This window comes from Macaca thibetana, chromosome 1 (genome assembly GCF_024542745.1).
Source record: "Macaca thibetana thibetana isolate TM-01 chromosome 1, ASM2454274v1, whole genome shotgun sequence".
Taxonomy (NCBI): Eukaryota; Metazoa; Chordata; class Mammalia; order Primates; family Cercopithecidae; genus Macaca; species Macaca thibetana.
This window is the reverse complement of record NC_065578.1, coordinates 109,274,247-109,294,053: the sequence shown is the minus strand read 5'-3', so window position 1 is coordinate 109,294,053 and position 19,807 is coordinate 109,274,247. Positions and strand designations below refer to the sequence as shown.

General features: G+C 51.3%; 3 protein-coding genes across 3 annotated transcripts in view; 1 reads left to right on the top strand and 2 right to left on the bottom strand.

The window, feature by feature from the left end:
• The window catches only part of PSMA5 (proteasome 20S subunit alpha 5), a 509,972-nt gene that overhangs the window by 5,691 nt on the left and 484,474 nt on the right, over nt 1-19,807 (top strand). The gene's annotated exons all lie outside the window — the stretch shown is intronic.
• The window catches only part of STRIP1 (striatin interacting protein 1), a 272,900-nt gene that overhangs the window by 160,043 nt on the left and 93,050 nt on the right, over nt 1-19,807 (bottom strand). The gene's annotated exons all lie outside the window — the stretch shown is intronic.
• The window catches only part of CSF1 (colony stimulating factor 1), a 106,187-nt gene that overhangs the window by 30,800 nt on the left and 55,580 nt on the right, over nt 1-19,807 (bottom strand). The gene's annotated exons all lie outside the window — the stretch shown is intronic.

Sequence of the window (19,807 nt, the reverse complement as noted above, 5' to 3'; positions counted from 1 at the left end):
TGCCCTTTTACCCTGTTATAACACAGCAAGAAGACCCTCACCAGATGCCAGGCAGATGCTGGGGCCATGCCCTTGGACTTCCCTGCTTCCAGAACTGGGGAAATAAATTTCTTTTGTTTATAAATTACCCAGTCTCAAGTATTCTGCTATAACAACAGAAAACAGACTAAGACAACTCTCATGTAGACAACTCGTAGCAGGGGTCAAAGGTTTAAGGAAAATGTTGAGACCTCAAGTCCTAAGTGGGGAGTATTCTACACTCAGTCTTCAGATTGGGAAGGTTGGGGGTGTTTATGTATGTTTAGGGGTAGGACTCCTGCTCTAGGAAACAGAATTTGAGAGCTCTGGGTCCCAGAATCAGGCCAAGCCTCAAAAACAATAGCCCTGGGCCATCAGGGCTCTGCTGGGCTCCCAGCTCTCCTTCCTGCTGTGCTGCTTCCATTATGACGTTGGCCAGCCCATCCCTCCCACCCCATCAGCACCTCCTGATCATTCTTAGAAAGAGAATGAAGCAGGTAACATTCTTAGAAAGGGAATGATCCAACATGGGCTGGAGCGAGACTGCCTGATTCAACTCCAGCCTCTGTACTTAATAGCTGTGTAATCTTAGACAAGCCCTCTGTGCCTCTATGCCTCAGTTGCCTTATCTATAAAATGGAGATAATAACAGCACTGACCTTAATGGTACTGGTGAGGATTAACTGAGTTACTACAGGGGTCTTCAGATCTTTTCTGTGAAGGGACAGATAGTAAATATTTTTAGTATGCACCGTTATTCACCCCTATGCCTGACAAAAATCGGATAGCCATCCACTGGATAAATCTTTTTTTTTTTTTCAGACAGAGTCTTGATCTCTTGCTCTGTCACCCAGGCTGGAGTGCAGTGGCACAGTCTCGGCTCACTGCAACCTCCGCCTCCCAGGTCCAAGCGATTCTCCCACCTCAGCCTCCCAGGTAGCTGTGACTACAGGGGCCCGCCATCATGCCTGGCTAATTTTTGTGTTTTTAGTAGAGATGGGGTTTTACCATGTTAGCCGCTGGTCTCAAACTCCTGACCTCAAGTGGTCCACCCAACTCGACCTCCCAAAGTGCTGGAATTACAGGTGTGAGCCACTGTGCCCGGCTGATAAATCTTTACTTAATGTTTACTATGTGCCTGGCTCAAGATTAAGTGCTAGGATTTCCAAAGTAGAAGATAGTCTACTCTCAATGGGCTCACAGTCCAGCAGAGTTGGAAGGGGTGAGCCTGGTAATCAGCCAGTGACAGCATCCCATAGTTAGTGCTACAGGGGAGGAAGCCCAGGTTGCTCTGGGAGCCTCCAGGAGAAGGTCCAGGATCAGGTGCAATTTTCAGGGCCAATGACAGGTGAGCCAAGGAAAAGGGAGAAGGACCGGGCAGGAAGGGGGTCCCAGGCAGAGGGAGCAGCAAAAACAAAGGGCAGAGGGGAGACTGGCTCAGTATGGTGAATGTGAGTGGTAGAGGGTTGGAGGGGTAAGGAAAAGCTTCTAGCACTTCTAGGAGGCCTCAGGCTCTGTTACAACTACTCCATGCTGCCATTGTATCATGAAAGTGGTCATGGACAACATGTACACGATGGGCATGTGTTCCAATAAAATGCATTTATAAAAACAGGCAGGGAGCTGGATTTGCCCTGATGCCTATAGCTCGCTCGTCCATGAGTTAATAACTGAAATAAGTACTTATCATGTAGTAACACTGAACCAATGTTAGCAATTATTATTCAATCATGAATCAGCTAAATATTTGAGCACCTACTCTGTGCCAGGCCCTGTTCTGAGTGCTGGGGATATAGCCATGAACAACACTGACAAGGTTCCTGCTCTCGGGGAGCTTCCATTCTAGTTGGGGGAGACAAAAATAAACAAGGAAACGAGAGAAAATACCAGTTCGTGGTACGTGCTATCTTAAAACTAAAGCAGGGACTGTGATAGTGATGTCAGGGTGGACTACATCACTGTGGTGGCTAGCAAAGGCCTCTTGGAGGATGTAACGTTCAAGCCAAGACCAGTCTGATGGGAAGGAGCCAGCTCTGTGGCAACTGCAAGAACAGAAATCCAGGCAGGACAAAGCAGCTCAGGCTCCTGCTTCTGCTTTTGCCCTTAGCCCAGCTGCGAACCAGAGGCAGCGTCTGCAATGCTGGGAGGGCCAGGAGGAGAGGGGGACAGCAAAGAGAGGACAGAAAGGAACATCTCGGATCTTGCAACTCTGGGTGCTGCAGAGGCTGTGGGAGGGGGTGTTTCTCTTCACTCTCTAGGTCCTTAGCCCATCTCTCAGGATACATCCCTTTTCTTAATATCCTGGCCCTCAGCCCAACACCCCTCTCTCCTTTCTCCTCCATTCCCCTCACCAATTGGCTGAAAACCCTCAGCCTAGGCATGGCAACATCTCTGCTTCGCACATCTGTCTCTGAGTCCCAGGCTTGCTTGAGCCAGTTTACCCATTACTTAAAGCGGGAGGTGCCACCCAGCTGGTGAGTAGGACAGTCTGTAGCTGCTTCCTCCTGTACAAGGGGTGTTTGGAATTCCATACACAGAGAATGAGGTGGGTTTCACTGGAGCCACTCCCGGACATAGGTTTGCTTGCATTGTTCTCTGGTTCAATGTTTCCTGAGCTCTTTTCTGACTGAGAAAGCACCTCTGTGCATGTGATTTCTGGCCCCTGCAGATGCTGCAAGCCCCCCTTCTTTCCCGCCCTTTACCCCCAGTATGCAGCCTTCTCTTATTAGTTGAACATTCTGGCTCACACAGAATTCTAGAGGATGGTCTAGCCTAGGAACCAGACCACACAGGTGATGTCGCTCTTCTACAGAGAACAAATCCTCAACTCCAACAGCTTCTGGAGCTGGAGGCAGCCTGCTGAGGTTCCTACCACAGTGGTTTCTCACTTGCAGCTTCTACACCAGAGGGACATGTTTCCTGACCTGGTCCCAGCCTCTATTTATGCCCTTCTGGGTAGCACTCTGTCCCTCCTTCAATTCTCACTTCCTTTAGACACCTTCCCAGACTGTGTCCCCAACTCGGATGCCCCCTGGTTCCAGCATCTCCCTCCGGATGCGAGCCTCAGAACCAGCCCTAATTGGTGTGCCCTTCTCACCCCGACCTGCCTGGCACGGGGGGCTGAAATGGCACCTCCTCTCTCTGTGTCCCTCCCATCTCCTCGGCTGGCTGTGAGAGGGTTTCCAGGGCTGCCTGACTCACCAGCGAATGGTGCTGTCAGGCTGGCTGTCATGTGGCATGGTGGGTCCCATGGGCGGGTGGGCAGCATGGGGTGGGGCCAATGTGTCCTCCAACCCATTTGGGAGGCCTCCACTACCCCAGCTCTTTGCTGTGCTGCGTTGCTATTTTGGTACCCAGGAAGCTGGCCGGAGAAGGGAAAGTCTGACCCCTCTTCCTGTCAACAATGACTTTCTGCTTGGAGCTGACCCCTCTGGGGTGAGTCACCAGGAAGGGCAATCCGCCTCTGCCGAGGGGAGGAGGAACCCTGGGAGGAGAGGCTCACTGTCCAGGGTCACTGAGGCTTGTGGCTAGACCAGGTCTTACTGCTGAAGAAGGGGTTTAGAATAGTCTGCCTGCTGACCCCCCAAAGTGGGGGTAGTCTCCAAATCCCTCCCCTCTCTCCTCCCTGCCCTGCAGTTTCACCTGCAGGTCATACCAGATTGATGTCCTTAAACACAGCTGTGACCATGTCACATCTTGATTATAATCTTCAGAGGCTCCTTGTTGCCTCCAGAATAAAGTCCAAATGCCCTCGCTTGGCCCCAACCTCCTCTTTGACCTCCTCACCTTCTGCTCCATCAGGCTGGCCTCCTTTGCTGCTGCATGTGACATAGCACACACGGCCGTCTCCACAATTCTGCCTTTGCCATGCCCTTCTCCATCATCCCCCTCCTTGGAATGCCTTTTCCTTTCCAGATGCACCATTCCCATTTCCATTCCCACATCACCCTTCCATCTATTCAAAAAATATTTAATGAGCACCTTCTGTGTGCCAAGTCCAGTGCTATGAGCTGAAGTTTCCACCTCCGATGAGCTAGACAAGCACTCATGGGCCTGTCAGGCTTGTAGAGGTACAGAGACATACTCAGGCACTTGCAATGTAGCACCTGGGAGGGACACCTCGCCCACCTTGAGATCACGGAAGGCGGCTGGAGGTCACACCCCTGCTGATTTCCTGGCGAGTGAGTAGGAGGTAGGTGGGTAAGGGAGCAAGGGCTGGAGGCTGGCAGCAAAAATGTGTGGACCAGAGGAACCAGAAAGTAGGAAGACCTCAGTCAAGAGTCAGTGCATTCTAGGAACTGAAAGTTGGTCATAAAATTTGGAGTAGAGGGTGTGAGGTGGGTGGTGAGAAGAGGCGGGGAGTGGCCCAGTAGTCCCTCACAGTTTGGTCTTTATCCTAAGAGTCATGAGAAGCCAGTGAATGGTTTATAGCAGAGGTTCCCAGTGTGCAAAATTTCACCTTGGAAAGTCCAGGGTGACTGGAGTGGGGACCACAGATTGGAGGAGGGTGAGCTGCAGGTGGAGAGACTTTACATGGGAAGAGTTTACATGGTCTGGGCCACGGTCATGGGGGTGTGAGTCGTGCTCCCCTTCACCCTCCAGCCACATTCGCCTTCTTTAGGAGCTCATTTTCCAACTGGGGCCACGCACTTGCTCTTTCCTCTGCCGGAAACACTCTTTCCCTTGACACTCACATGACTTGCGCATCCAAATAATCCAGGTTTCTGTCTAGAGTGGACCCTGACCCCCATCATTCTCAATGTACTTCCCTTGCTTTAATTTTAATCTTGGCATTTATCATTCCCCGACTGATAGATCATAGGTTGTGCATGTGTTTTTCTATCTCCGCCACTAGAATGAGACCTCCCTGAGGGGAGGGGTTTAGTCTGCCTTCTTTGCCTTCAGTTTGGAGGTGCCTGAGGCATGCCCGGAGTGGACACCTAGTAGACACCGGTGACGGATGCAATTGGGAGCATCTGACTCACCAGGAAGCACCACAGCTGCTCCTGCAGCAGGGAACGGGATGGTGGGGGTGACAGCAGAACTGCAGTCAGAACAGAACACCTCTGCCTCAGGGAGAGGAGAGGAGCCCGCAGAGGAGGAAAGAAGGGATGGTCAGAGAGTGGACCTCATACAGGTGCTGTGCTTTGTGTCCCGAATGGGCGCTTTAGGTTGTGTGATGCAGCACCAAGGTGCCAGGGAGTGGAGGTTCCCAACAGGAGGAGCGGACCAAGAGCATCGCAAGCCTCAGAGAGCTGGAGGCTGCCAAAGCCCCTGGGGGAAGCCCACTGCAGCTTCCAGAGTGTGCAGACAGACTCCAGGCGCAGTAGGGAGGCAACGAGGAGTTTGGCTGAGGAGAGATGGAAGAAGGGGAGCACTGTGGTGAATAATGACCACAGCCTCTTGACTGCTCTCCTGGCCCCGCTTTGCCAGCAAATTCTCCACGCAGAGGAATCTTTTAAAAACATAAATCAGATCATGTCACTCCCTTGTTCAAAACCATTACTTAGAATAAAATGCAAGCTCCCTAAAGTGACAAACAAGGCCCTAGGAGACCTGGCCTTACCTTGTCCTCTGACCTAATTTCCCTGGAACTGTGTCCTGCTCACTCCACTCCTGACCCTCAGACTCCTTGCTGGTCCCTGAGCAAGCTGCTCCCTGCCTCAGAGCACTGGCTGGCACTGCTCCCTCTGCCTGGAAGGCCCTCCCAGACATTGTCACCTGGCCATCCCCTTCACCACATCCAGGCCTCTGTTCAAATGTCACCTCCTCAGAGAGGCTCTTGCTGAGCATCCTAAGATAGAACTCTCCACCCTCTGTCACCTTTCCTTATTTTTTGCATGGCAGGCAATTGTATTTATTATGTATTACATGTTTGTGTATTTGCTGGCTTCCTTCCTGTTCATCTTCCTCACTAAAGTGTGAGCTCCAGGAGGGCAGGGGTTTTGTCTGCTTTGTTCACTCTACATTCTTAGCCCACAGAACAGCACATAGCACATACTGAGCACACAATAAATGTGCCGAATGGATGTTCGACTAATGAACAACAGTCTCTAAAGCAAATTTGCAAAGAGTCTAACATGCAATGGCTCAGCACAACAGTTTTGGAAAGGGGCATCCCCATTTTGCAGATGAGCAAGCCTGGACTTGGAGTAGCTGAGCAACTTGGCCACAGGCAGAGCCCGAGCTTATTGGATTGCAGGCCGTGACCACAAACCAGCTCTTCTTACCCAACTCAGGGACCCTTTCAGAGAAGAACAGTCTAGGCCCACTCTCCACCTTCTCCTAGTTTCAGTGGAGAGATGAGAAGACAATGAGGGGAATAAAGAAGTCCAGGGAGGAGCACTCGGAGGAGAGGAGGAGGAGGAACCCGAAGGAGCTGGCTGCTGGAGGGGGAGGGCGTCTGTCTTGGCTCCTTGCCAAGGCATGAGGAGAGAGGCTGTCCTGTGAGTAAGAATTCCATGCCCTACATCCTAAGCTACAGGGCACCTTGGATCCCAAAGCCCACTTCTATCTTCAAGGGATGAGCAGGGATTTGCCTCAGGATGGGAGGGCCCTCCCTAAGGAAGCCCCGACCCTCTGGAAACTTCTCCCTTTCCACTTCCCCACCACCCACCGCAAGCTGCTGGGAATTCCCCACTTCCTGGTAGGAACTGGAGAGCCCTGGGGAGATTTTCCTCAGCCCTGGAATTCAGGACACTTTCCTGTTTTCATAATAATGTCTTCACCCTCTGCATACCTACCCCTCCCCAATACAAACTGGTGGCGGGCGGGGAGGTGGAGGAAGGAGGTTCCACTGGAGGACCCTCCCTTACTACCCAGCCCAGGAGCCAATAATTTCTCCCCAGGAGAAATCAGAAGCTGCCTGTCAGCTTCTTGTTTGGGCCTCACACTGAGGGAATAGACCCCCCTGTCCTTTATTTGAGATGAGTGACTCAATGGCTGACACCACAACTGCTGAATCTATAGCCTCCAAAACTATGCTGGGGTCCAGTCTCCAGCCAGGGCAGGAGGCATTCTGCTGGTGCTTCTCAGCGTGCCCCCACACTGTCCCAGTGAGTCACTCCAGCCTGGTCCCTGGAGTTCTTGGCCCTGTCTCTGCTTGCTGGAAGTGTCTCTTCCCTGTCCCTTTCCTGGCAGTGTGTAGGAAAGAATGATGGACAACAGGCCAAGGCTGGGAGGTCTTGTTCAGTCAGAAAGCCTCAGGGAGCCCAGCCGGGATGAGCATCAGCTTGCTGGCATCTGGGGTCTAGACGGCAGTCACATGAGTCGTGCGCACTTGTCTAGTCTGAGACATCCCAGGCCAACTGTTTGCTCGTGGGTCCCCAGAGCACCTGCTACTTCCGGGAAGCTCTCTCATAACTCATTTCAACAAACTCCCGATCTGCCAAGGCTTCACGACAAGGCGCTGGAAGGGAGAAGAATAAAAGAATGGAGAAGACAGAGCTCCTGCTTTCCAGGAGTCCAGAGGCCCATCCTAACAGCCATCACTGTGCTTTGAGATGTGCCAGGCTCTGGGGATGAGGTGTGGGGACTCAGTGATAAGTAAAACATTTCTCTGAATTTTAGTAATTTAGATTGCAGCTGGGGAGAGAGACATATAAACTGGTAATTCTACTACATGGTGGAATTACCTGAAAAGCCAGGCAGCTCCTCCCTGCAGCCTGAAATGTCATCTTCCCCTAGGAAGTCTTCCCTGACCCTTGTCCTTCAAGCATCACAGCATACACCACTAAGCTGTGTCATTGCCTAGCAGCCTAGCAGCAACCCCCATCCCCCTGCCACCAGAACATGAGCACTCTGAAGGCAGGAATTGGCCTTCTGTCTTTGTGTCCTCAGTGTCTCACACAACTAAACATATTTATAGATAAGTGTTACCTGAACCACTTCTAAACAGTTGACTGCAATACAAGGCTGACAATGTATGCTAAACAGAGATTTGACATGCTGGCTTTGTTGTAGAGAAAGGGCTGATTAATTCTAAATGATGAGGATAAAAAAGGCACCAAAGAGAAGGTGTGACTGCGGCTAAGCCCTACGGGATGCACAGGCTCTTGCCAGCCAGAGAAACAGGAGGAGGGCATGAGTCAGGAAAGTACATGGCTTGTTACAGCTAACATACAAAAGCCCACAGGAACTGGTGCATAGGACATGGAAGGAGGAGATGTAGGTGGTCAGGTGAGGAGAAGTCTTAGTACCATGCTAAGCAAGGAGTGTCATCTTTGTTCTGTAGACACAGAGACCCTCTGAGAAGGTTCCATGACAGGAGTCATCTAAACTAACCCGCATTTTGCAGAGGCTGTGCTGATGGCTGTGGGGAGGGTGTATTTTGGAGAGTGCATTTCTAGGAGTGTCCTCTCTTTGGCCTCTCTCCCCTGGAAGGGGGAGCTGGGGAAAGTTGGGGGGAAAGTGTGGAGCAGATAAATCAGTTAAGAAACAATGTAATGTTAGCAGACTGATGGCAATAACATGAATCAGAACAGGCACAGTGGGAATAAATAGAAAGAGGCAGAGTTGGTGACATGGGAGTGAGACTGAATTATCTACACAGAGTGGCTGGGAGGACATGAGAGAGGAGCAGGCTCCAGGAGTGGGGGAAGGGGAGGAGGCGTTCCATTCTGGGCTGCCATCAGCATGGGAGTAGAGGAAGAATCTTAGATTTTCTCAATCCTGATTCATCTTGATAACAAGCTATGTGAGGGCTCTGAGGAACCCACTTTGCACAAAGCTTACACAAGTGACAAAATCTCTTCCTATTATGGAAACATCTCACAGAGCCCTCCCAGTTTTAACTATCACCACACCACGTACACCCACCACCACAGCAACCCACGTGGTTGAGACACAGTGGGGTGTTGCCAAGAGAGGTAAGATGTGGTGTGTACAGGGAGCCCCTGCTATCATTGGGATGACTTCATGTCCGTGAGAGTGGCAGCCCACACCCTAGCCTCTCAGCTGCTGGCTTTCCCCATCTCTGACAACCTTCTGTCCCACTGTGACTTGGCCACCCACTCCCATCACCACTCCCTAGACTTAGTCACCACCCAGAACTCCCTCACCTCTGAAATCACTAATCCTGACGGCCTTCTCTATCCTCTCAGCTTCTCTACTCAATCACTTTGTCTCCTCCTGACCTCTAACCCCATCAGGTGCCCCATCCATGGACCCCTCTGTTTTCTTTCAATCCAGCACCCTGCTTCTTCCTGCACTCTCTTTTCTCATACCTGAGATGCACAGCTCAGAATTTTATTCATTGTCTCCTATAACATAAATTGCACTTTGTTGCATCACCTGCCAAAATTCCACTGGTGGATGAAGCAGCTGTCCTTCCTCTGAACTGCACTGGCGTAACAGGTGATTCTGCAGGAGAAGGCCACAGCAGCAAGCTAGCCAGGTCCTCCAGCACTGTGACCACCAAGCTCAACTGGGTCCTCAGTGCTGCCTGCCATGCCTTTTCTAGTCCTGGAAAAACCACCCTATAAACTGGTAATTCTACTACATGGTGGAATTACCTGAAAAGTATCCCTGTCCTCAAACTTTCCACATCTGTACTTCCATCTGAATTCTCAGCCGATGCTATCTCTTACTCCTTTCAAAGATAAGACAGAAGCCAGCCGGGCACGGTGGCTCACGCCTGTAATCCCAGCACTTTGGGAGGCCGAGGCGGGCGGATCACCTGAGGTCAAGAGTTCAAGACCAGCCTGGCCAACATGGTGAAATCTTGTCTCTACTAAAAATACAAAAAAAAAAAAAAAAAAAAAAATCTGGGCATGGTGGTCGCACCCATAGTCCCAGCTACTTGGGGAGGCTGAGGCAGGAGAATCGCTTGAACCCAGGAGGTAGAGGTTGCAGTGAGCCAAGATTGTGCCACTGTACTCCAGCATGAGTGACAAAGGAAGACTCCATCTTAAATAAATAAATAAATAAATAAGACAGAAGCCTTGAGGCAGTGAGTCTTGGGCCATCCTGCAGCTTCTCCTATCTACTGGCTGTGCAGGTCCTCTCCACTTTGCCTCCTGGTTTAATGGAAGGCACACACTCTTCTATCTAATTTGCCCACTTAGCTTTTGGATCCCAAACCTTGCTGCCATCTCAGGGACCTGGCCTATCCCCTCTTTCCCTTTATCTTCAACTTCTCCCTCTTTACTCTCAGCTCCCCATCATTTAAACACATTCAAGTCTCTAATGTGAAATCAGGCCCTCCCTTGATTCTATCTCTTCCTCCAATGATTACCCTCTCCTTCCTAGGAAAACATCTCAAACACTTTCCATTTACGCCTCAACTCACTGTGATAGATTTTTCCTCCCTCACAAAATATAAATAAACTGCATCCAAACTACTAATGACCTTCTCCATACATTCAGTGAACAGTTTTAGCCCTCGCGTGTTTGAATTTTCCACTGAGGGTCACTTCTTCTTTCTCCTACCCGTGGCTTCCGTTACACTTTCCTGTTTGTCCTCCTCTACCCAAACCCTAAATATTGGACTTACTGAGACCACCCTAGACCTGTCTCCTCTGTTTATTGCCCCTAAGCCACCCCTTGCACTCCTAATGCTCCAAGTGCTGCTCTAGGCTGGCAGCTATGAAGCACACCTCTCTTCTAAACCCCTCCCGAGCTTCAGATCCACAGGTTCAATTGCCTGTAGGGTTGTCAGATTTAGCGAATAAAAACACAGGATGCCTAGTTAAATTTAATTTCACATAAACAATGGATGCTTTTTTAGTATGACAACGCCCAAAGTAATAGGACAGATTTGTACTAAAACATTATTTGTTGTTTATCTAAAATTCAGGTGTAACTGGGCATCCATATTTGATCTGGCAACCCTGCATGACTTGACACCTTTATTTGAGACCCCTCGCAGCAGCTCCACTCAGTATCTCCACAGCTGACTTCCCATGAAACAAACTCAACCATCCACTGCATTGTACAAATGAAAAATGCTACGTCAGTCCTCCAGTCCCAACACCAGTCACTCAGCCAGGTTTATCTGAATCCTGAATGTCAACAGGAATGAGCTCCTCTGTTCTTCTTTAGCTCCCAAATCCTCTAAAATATCCCTAAAATCTGACCTCTTCTCTCCAGCAATAGCCATCATCCTAGTCAAGGCCACCCCATCTTTTACCTGCTACACCATCCTGGCTGGTCTCTAGTACGTGATTGCCACAAACAGCCCAATGGTCTTATTTAAATTCATATTTTATCATGGATGTCACTGGTTTAAATTCTGAAATCCGAAACCCTTACCAGGGTCCTAATGCCTTGCCTTACCAGGGTCCCGACACCCTGCCTAACGTGGCCCTTGCTCACCTCTCCCTCCTGTTTCTGGGCCATTCTTCCCCTTTCTCAATGCTCCACAGTCACACTGAGCTTCTTTCAGTTCCTCGAAAGTGCTGCTCTGGCCTTGGGTCTTCCCTCATGCTGGTCCCTCTGCCTGGAACAATCCTCTCCTCCTCTCCCTCTTTTCCTCTTAGTTAATGATAATCCCTTAGGTCTCAGGCTCTGTCCTTTGCTCTCCCTCAATCCTATTTTTCCCTTGTGGATCACTTGTCACCCTCTAATGGCCTGGCCAATGCCTGGTTCTCTGTTAGACTGTGAATGCCACAAGAGCAGGACTCTGTCTTCTCTATTGGATTCTGAGCCCCTGGCATAGTCCCTGGCACAGACAAGGAGCTCAATTAATGCTTCAAGGATAAATAAGGGAGTAGCTTTTCTCCCCATTCAGCCTTGGAGGTCTCCTCTTACCTTCCTGTGAGCTCTCAGTGCAGAGCATCTGTTAAAACTGAATGTTTTCAAATAGATTTAGAATTAATTTACACACCATGATGTGCCTAAGTGGGGGTGTCAATCCTCCAGTCCCAACACCAATCACTCAGCCAGGTTTATCTGAATCCTGAATGTCAACAGGAACGATCAGAAGGCAGAGTGACCAGAGACAAGAGGGAGGGCTGGCAGCCTCCTGCGGGGAGATGGCGGGGCTGATGCTGGTGAGCGGAAGTGAAGGTACAGCAACCCAGGCGGCTTCATCTCCAGGCCTGGCTACTGAAGTGTGGCCTCCAGCAAGGCTCTCCCAAGTCCCATGGAAGACTCCAGAACAATGGGTGTGTTGAGCTTGGGGATTGTGGAGGGCATCCAGTTGTACCTATTCAGCAGGCTGTTACAAACGAGGGCCTAGAATTGAAGGACGATCAGGCTGAAGGTGTAGATTTAGGATTCACCAATAAGCAAGTGACCATCAGAGCTATGTGAGTAGTGAGCATCCCTAGGGAGATCATGGGGATGTCCAAGCAGAAGGTACTATTGATAAAACTTTGGGGACACCTGATTTAAGGGGCTTAGGAAGAAGAGTAAACTAAACCAGAAATGGGGAAAGAGGAACTAGAGGCCTCAAGGGAGAACCATGAAGGTGCAAAGGCCGGAAGCCAAGGGAGTAACTTTTAAAGAAGTGAAGCTTGAGCAACATGGTCAGCTGCCCCAGAAAGGGTGAACGCTGAGAAGTGGCTCCCAGGGTTGGAAAAAAGGACGTCAGACATGACCTATGAAGAGAAAAATTAGCTCATCTCTCCGGTCCCAGCTCCTTCTACCTTCCCTCTGATAGCACCTCTGTGGGCAGGGGCAACGCTGCCCCTCCCTGCCCATTTCTACAAGTGGAAGAACTGTTTCTGATTTGGGGAATGGTCAGAAAGAGAGATAAAGTCAATTCCATTCAAGCAAGGTCATGGCTTATATGTCCAGTTTCCAGAACCTGGGACTGTGATGAGGAAGGCAGGGGTCTGGTCCCCAACCTTTGGAGGCTTACAGGCTAATGGGATCTCTAGGCACTGCTGCTGCTCAGTCCTGCCCTTCTTAGACCAGGGTTCTTCCCGGCTGACCCTCTGGGTCCTGAGAGGGCTCCTGCAGGCTGCATCCTTCTCTTTGCCCTCTCTTGCCATCACCCACTCTTCTGCCTGGAGTTTGCTTCCCACTCTTCCTGCTCAGATCCCCACATCCTGCCTGCAGAGATGGTCCCCAGTCTCCAATTCGTTCTACCTCCCAGGACAAGCCTACAACATCCTTTACTCACATCTCCTTCAGGGAAACAAACAGCAAAACAAGCAGAACATGCCCACCCCAGATGGGGAGTTATGAAGCCTGACACACATCCAAAGCTCCTGCAGCTAGATATGGCTCCTGGCTTTGATTCTGACCCCCTTGGGGGCCTCAGTGGATTCTGACCCGTGGATTTGTTCCTGAGGGTAAGGTCCCCTTCTTTTCTCCACCATAACTCAACTCCTCCAGTGGCCCCCTCACCTCCAGCGGGTACCCTATTCCTTGGAGCCCTCATGCCGGGGGGAACCTCATTCCTCAGAGCTTCAGAGTCATCCAGGAATGTCCCACAGGAGGTATTTTCTCCTAAAAGGACGCAGGACAGATTAATCTCTTATAATAATATTTTGTAAATATCACTTTATCATAACATTTTCATGCTCAAAGTCTGTGGCCTGGAAGCTGGGGGAGGTGGCGGGGGGCTTCTTCACTGGTGCTTCAGTCCCTCAGGGTGCCTCAGGCTCGGGGGGAGAAAGTGCTTTCCTTTGGTCTTTGGGAGGAAAGTCCACCTGTTTCTCTGCCTCAGTGCTCCCAGGACACCCTCCTGGACTCCCAGCACAGGAGGAATGAGAGTTTGGACAGCGAGGAGAGAGTGTCAGGAAGTAAAGAATGAGCTTAGAAGATCTTCCTGTCCTGCCTTGGCTCCTGCGTGTCCAACTCGATTGCACAAGATTAGATATCAATTCAGCAGCTGAGTGCTCAAGGCCCTTCTGAATGTCTGGCCCCAATCCATTGCCCAGGGTTCAGGAGGCTTGAGTTCCAACACTCCTGCCAATAACTTCCATGTACCTCAGGCAAGTTCTTTTTTCTCTAGCGTTAGACTAGGGAGCTAGATTACGTGGCCCATTCCCACTCTGTCATCCTACAACTCGATGAGTTTGCCTTTCTCCATGGCACAAATGTTCTGCTCCAGCCCGACCCATTTTCCCATGCCTTCTACACACTCTAGACCACCAGGACAGATAGGCTGATTCTCACTCCTCAGTTTTGATTGATTGGTGACGGCTGCAGTGAGTCAGAGGAAACAGTACATCAACAATGTCTGCCACGGACAGGAGATAGAAGAGGGCTGGCACGTGTGCCATATATTTGCCCACGTCTTGCAGCCCTCCACCCTTGGACTCAGGCAATTTCCCTCTCCTGGAATGCTCTCTCTTCTTCTCCACCTGTCCACATTATTTCACAGTTCAGATTCTTCAAGGAGCTGGGCTATCTCCCAGCACTCAGAAGCATCTTTCTCCCCTGAACTTTTTACAGGTAGTGACTTTTGAGGGACACATCGTTTGTTTATAGTTTTTAGAGATTGTGAATAGAGCCGCTATAAACAAATAAAATAATAAACAAAGCAAAACAAAGAAGGCCATGATGCTTCTGCTCACTGGACTTTGACCCCAGGCCGCCTGGTAGGGTTAAGCTTGTTCTGGTGAGTGTCTGTGTTCCCTCCCTAACAAGACTGTGAACTTGTAGGCATCTAGGCCTGGCTTGCCCCACTGTCTCCCACTGATGTAGCCTGGAGCTAGGCACGGAGCAGGCACTCAGAAGGGTTCACTGAGTAGAAAACTTGTGTATGCACAAGAAGGACCCCAGCGTCCAATCCTGGCCCTTAGAGACTGACAGTTGGGCCACCCGAGCTCAATCGACAGAGCAGGGAAGGTCCAATGGGCTTAGTCAGGCGTAAGACCTAGAGCCGGTTTCCCTAGAAGTTGGTTTCAAAATTGGGGAGGAGCTTTTGGATGAGAGGAGGTGGGGAAGTTCCAGCTGTGGGGAAAGTGTGAAGGCTCAGAAGTGGGAACCAAAGAATCTGCTCTGGGAAAGTCATTAGAGAGCTGTTCTAACGCTTTCCCTTCTTCCTACAGGAAGAATGCTTGTTGCATTTTGCCAAGTTGCTCTCAGCTTTTTCCTGCCTGTGTGCCATCCTTCTGCAAACCACCAGCACTGGCCGCCTTGCACAGCGATAATCAGCCTGTCAGTCAATAAACTGAAGATGTTGGTAGTGCGCTGGGATTGGTGGCCAGCGGCGAGAGCCCTGAGAGCTATAAATTCAAGATGAGAATTGAGATGTTGCCAAGGTTTCATAGAGTCCCTGATTTACTAGGAAATTGTTCCCTAGCCTCGACTGCTGGCCCTGTTATGCAGGGGACTCTGTGTGGACTGGGGGGATGGTTGAAGGAAAGACAAAAAATAAAAGACCAGAAGCCAGTGTTGAGACACAGCGGATAGGACATTCCCTACCCCATTGCACTTGGTCCCCTATGGTCTGCTATTTAATCTGTCTTAACCATGGTCTGATTTGCACGTGCTTGCTTATTTTCTCCAACTATTTTACAGATCCCTTGAAGGCAGACACTGGCTCATATTTCTGGTGTCTGCCTCCCCCACCCCATTCTAGGCCTCTAGCACTCTAGGACCACACTGGGCTCATGGGAAAGCCGATTGATTAACTGGCTGAATGCGGAGGAGGAGGGGTTAATTAATCCTAGAAAGAAGGCCTCCCAGAGAAGTCCCCCCTCACTGCTCCCTGAGGACCATGAACCTCTCCTAGGCATCCTCTGCCAGCCCAGGCCTTCCTGATCCTGATCCTGCCATTGTGGGCTCTAGACTGGGCCTTCCTCCTTCAGCCTCTGGGGACAGGTTGCTGGCCTGCAGTTCTGAATATTTCAGTTGGCTCCATGCGTAGGGCCTGCTCCAAGGCCAATCTGAATGAATTTGGCCACCTCCCTGTTTTACAAGTCCCTTTCCTAAACTGGAGCCTACAAACATCTCCCTGCCTTCCTGCACAACGCGTGGCTCTGTTCCCTCAGAGAGAAAACAGTCGGAACTGTCCTAAGTCCATTTCCTCTCCAGGTTTTGCTAGTCTCTTCTCTCATTGAGTAAGGATTTGCTGGGCCCTGCCCCTTGATGTGCATGGGACAGCAACCTGGGCAGCAGTTAGAGAACAGCAAAGGAGGGCCTCCACTCTCCTGGAGCTCCCAGCCCACTGCGGGGACCAGAACACAAGGCTCATTGCGAAACCCGTCGAGGCCACGTTTGCTTGATAAGCACCACATGTGTGGAGAGAGAGCTCATCCCAGCCCAGCTTGGGCTCTCCTGGGTGGGCTGGGGTCTGGGAGGAGCCCACAGGAAAAATGGGAAGAGAATGCCTCCAAGAGCATAGAGAGCCAGCTCAGCTACTCACCAGCTGTGTGACTTTGGGCAAATTACCTGACGTCTCAGGAGTTAGGTTCTTTATCCACACACCAAGTTTCCCTGGTATCCTAGGATTCAGATGGGGCATGGCACAGAGCCGCAGCCTCGTTGCTGCAAGGCTTTGAGAACACGCTGAGCTTGAGGCAGAGGTCCAGGCCAGCAGGGAGGGGTCTGGGGCCTGTGATCCTAAGCACAGCTTCTCATGAGCACTAGGTGAGAGGGGTCACACCTGAGAGGCCATGGGGCCAGAACTCAATCCTTGAGATCAGGTGCCTCAGGCCTGGGCTTCAACTCACCCCTGTCCCTGCTTCCCTGGGTCCATGGCTGCAGTGAGCAAGAAAAAAAGAACCCCAGATGGGGGGCGGGGCAGAAGCCACATCAGCACCAACCATGGCAAACAAAGATGAGCTGTCTTCTAGGCTTGAGGTTGTTCATTTGCAAACAACAGTATTTGAGTTGCCACTGTTCCCTGCCTCCCAGGCCAACAGAGGCTGTCTGTGCGCCCGCCCTGCCCCCGTCTAGGGCTCTGTCTCTGGCCTCCACCGGGGCCTTCTGCATGTGTCAATCCCTTGGTTCTCTGCAGCGGCTCTCAGACACAGGATCTGAGGAGAGGCAGCATCCAGACAAGGGGTCAGTGCTGGTTAGAAGGGAGTTTAGAAGGGGGACATTGGCGGTAGGGATACCCAGCAGCATGGTAAGTGGAGAAGGTATGTGCCTGTCACACCCCGGATAGCTGAACTCTGACCACAGCTCAGAGTCCCCCTCCTACCCCAAACCTCAAGGCCAAGGCACAGAGGTGGCCCTTGTCAGTACCCATCAGTCCTAGAAATCTAGGGCTCCAAGAAGCTCTGAATTGGCCTCTTGAGACCCTGAAGCCTTGAGCCCAGGACAGCACATCTCTCTGATGTTTTGATAATGTCAGGGGCAGGCGCTATGCAACGCATCCCTCCATGAGGTCAGACAACCACTTTCTAGCAGTTCCTTCCTCTGGGATAAGCACTGTCTTATAGGACCTCGTCATGCAGTCACCTGCATCAGTCCCAACCACTGAACGAGCCAGGAGAAACTGGCTCAAAAGCTGGGTAGGGGTATAGGGCCTGGGGAAAGGGGAGACACTCCAGAGGTAGGGGCTCAGCAGCTGGGCCAGTGAAGACATCTAGTACCCCACTGGCTGAAAGTGAGCTCTGGGAGACAGGTCCGGAGCTTTGGAACAGCAGCTGAGGAGTGGGCTTAGGAGACAGTGCATCTAAGAATATCAGTGGAGATAGATGTTACCCCATTCAGCCGCAGGACCACCTCCTGAGAAGAGGGATGCCCTTTCTTTGCTTACATGCTTAGTCCTTGTCTGCTCTCTGTCCAAAAGGATGGGGGAGTCAGAAAAATGCCAAAGATACGTCGGCACAACTCCCCGACTTCCTACCCTAGGGCATCAGCCTTCCCTGTGGGCTTCTCCACATCCCAGGCCTGGCTGGGAGGCTCCAGCGAGGGCAAGACCTCTGGTAAGGAAGCCGGGTTGACCCAGAATTGTTCCTCAGCAGATTCGTCGCTCAGCCAGGAGGAGGTGCAGAGGAGCCTGAGTTATGGGTGCCAGAGATATCAAAGACTTCGGGTCCTGCGAGCCTTGAAGTCAGATAGCCAAGGGTAAAATCAGGGTCCCCCAGCTGTGTGGCCTCTAAGCTCTCCGAACTTAGTTTTGTCTTGACCTCACAGTTATGAGAATTAAAGCAGGTGGTGTGTGTGAGAGCGCCTGGCACAGAGCAAGTGCTTATTCATGCTTAAATTCTCCTCCCTGTGACTAGGGCAGGCGGTGGGGCTGTATCCCCAACTCCTCAGCACAACTTAGGAGCGCAGAGAGCCATCCAGGAGCCCCTAGCCTGAGCTCAGTGCTAAGCCAGCTCTTAGCACCCTGCTTCTAAAAGGTCCTGGGCAGGCAGAGGTCAGAGCCCTGAACACCACCGTGCTGCGCTTGTCATGCTGTGCTGTGGATGTCCCCCTCCCCGCCGCACACCCACAAGCATTGCTCCCATGTCTGAGTAAGTCAGTTTCAAATCCTTGATCCCACGCATTTCTCCTCTAAACTGGGAATATGGTGGTCTAGAAGAGCAAAACAAATCCTGTGGGTGGGAGAGCAGTGCCTCCAGCTTAGGCGCGGGGGTGGTGGGCCGGGTAGCTGACTGTATTTACAAGAATCTCAGATTTTTATTGCTACAGCTACAGAGCCTGCCTGTGTCCCCTCCACCCGTTGCCCCTGACTCACGGCCCACCTGTCTGCCCAAGGCCTCTGAGGAAGTCCCCAAACACACTAGTCCTGGCCACCCCTCTACTTAATTTCAGATATCCAAATAAGGAGTTTTAAAGTGCCTCTGAGAGAAGCCTCAGGATGTGTACAACATCAGGCCATGAGAGCTTTGTAGCTTTGAGGCAGCTTGCTATAGGGTAAAAACGGAATGAGGTGCAAATCCAGGCAAGGTCAGGTGAGGTGAGGGAACTGGTGTCCCAAGTCCTGGGGACAGGATATCCACATTTGCTTGGTGGGATCAGACCAGCCCGTGGCATCTGAACCCCACCACTTACGTGCTGGGTGACCTTGGTCAGCTAGTTACCCTCTCTTAGCTGAAGGGACAAGTTCCTACCTGTGGGGTTGTGAAGATTGAATGGGATCAGGGTGAAAAGTGGTTGACCCAGGCCCTGGCCCAGAGTCTGCAGTCAGTAGCTAGAATAACACAAATTATCTAAGCTAATGGCAACTCCATCTTTCCACCATCTCAAGCCAAAAACCATCGAATCATCCCTGACTCCTCTCTCTCTCACATCCCACACCAGAACCATCAGCAAAAGCTGTCATCTCTCCCGACAGCCAGGACCCCACCTGCTCTCACCATCTCCTATTGCTCTGCCCGCGTCCACACCACCATTGTCCCTCACCTGGGTTATGGCTGCAGCATCCTGGTGTGTCCCCCAGTGACCCCTCGGTCTTTTCTCAGCACAGAAGCCAGAGAAATCAGACTCTCCATGGCTCCCTATTTCACCCAAGTTCATGCAATGGCCAGGAAGACAGCTCGTGATCTGCCCCTTGTGCTAACCGCCCTGACCTCTACTCCCGCCACTCTCTCCTGGTTCCTCTGCCCCAGCCTCTGCCCTCCTGAATCTCAGCACACAGGCTCCTCTTGCCTGGGGCGCACGCCCCCGATACCCCACGACTCAGTCTCCCCTTTCCTATGAGGCCTACCTTGACTGCTCCCCGCCCCTAGCCCAGACCCCCTTCATTCCTTTACCTACTTCACAGGTCGTTTTTTTTTTTTTTTTTTTTTTTTTTTTGACGGAGTTTTGCTCTTGTTGCCCAGGCTGGAATGCAGTGGAGCAATCTTGGCTCACCGTAACCTCTGTCTCCCGGGTTCAAGCCATTCTCCTGCCTCAGCCTCCCAAGTAGCTGGGATTACATGCACCCACCACCACGCCTGGCTAACTTTTTATATTTTTAACTAGAGATGGGTTTCATCATATTGGCCTGGCT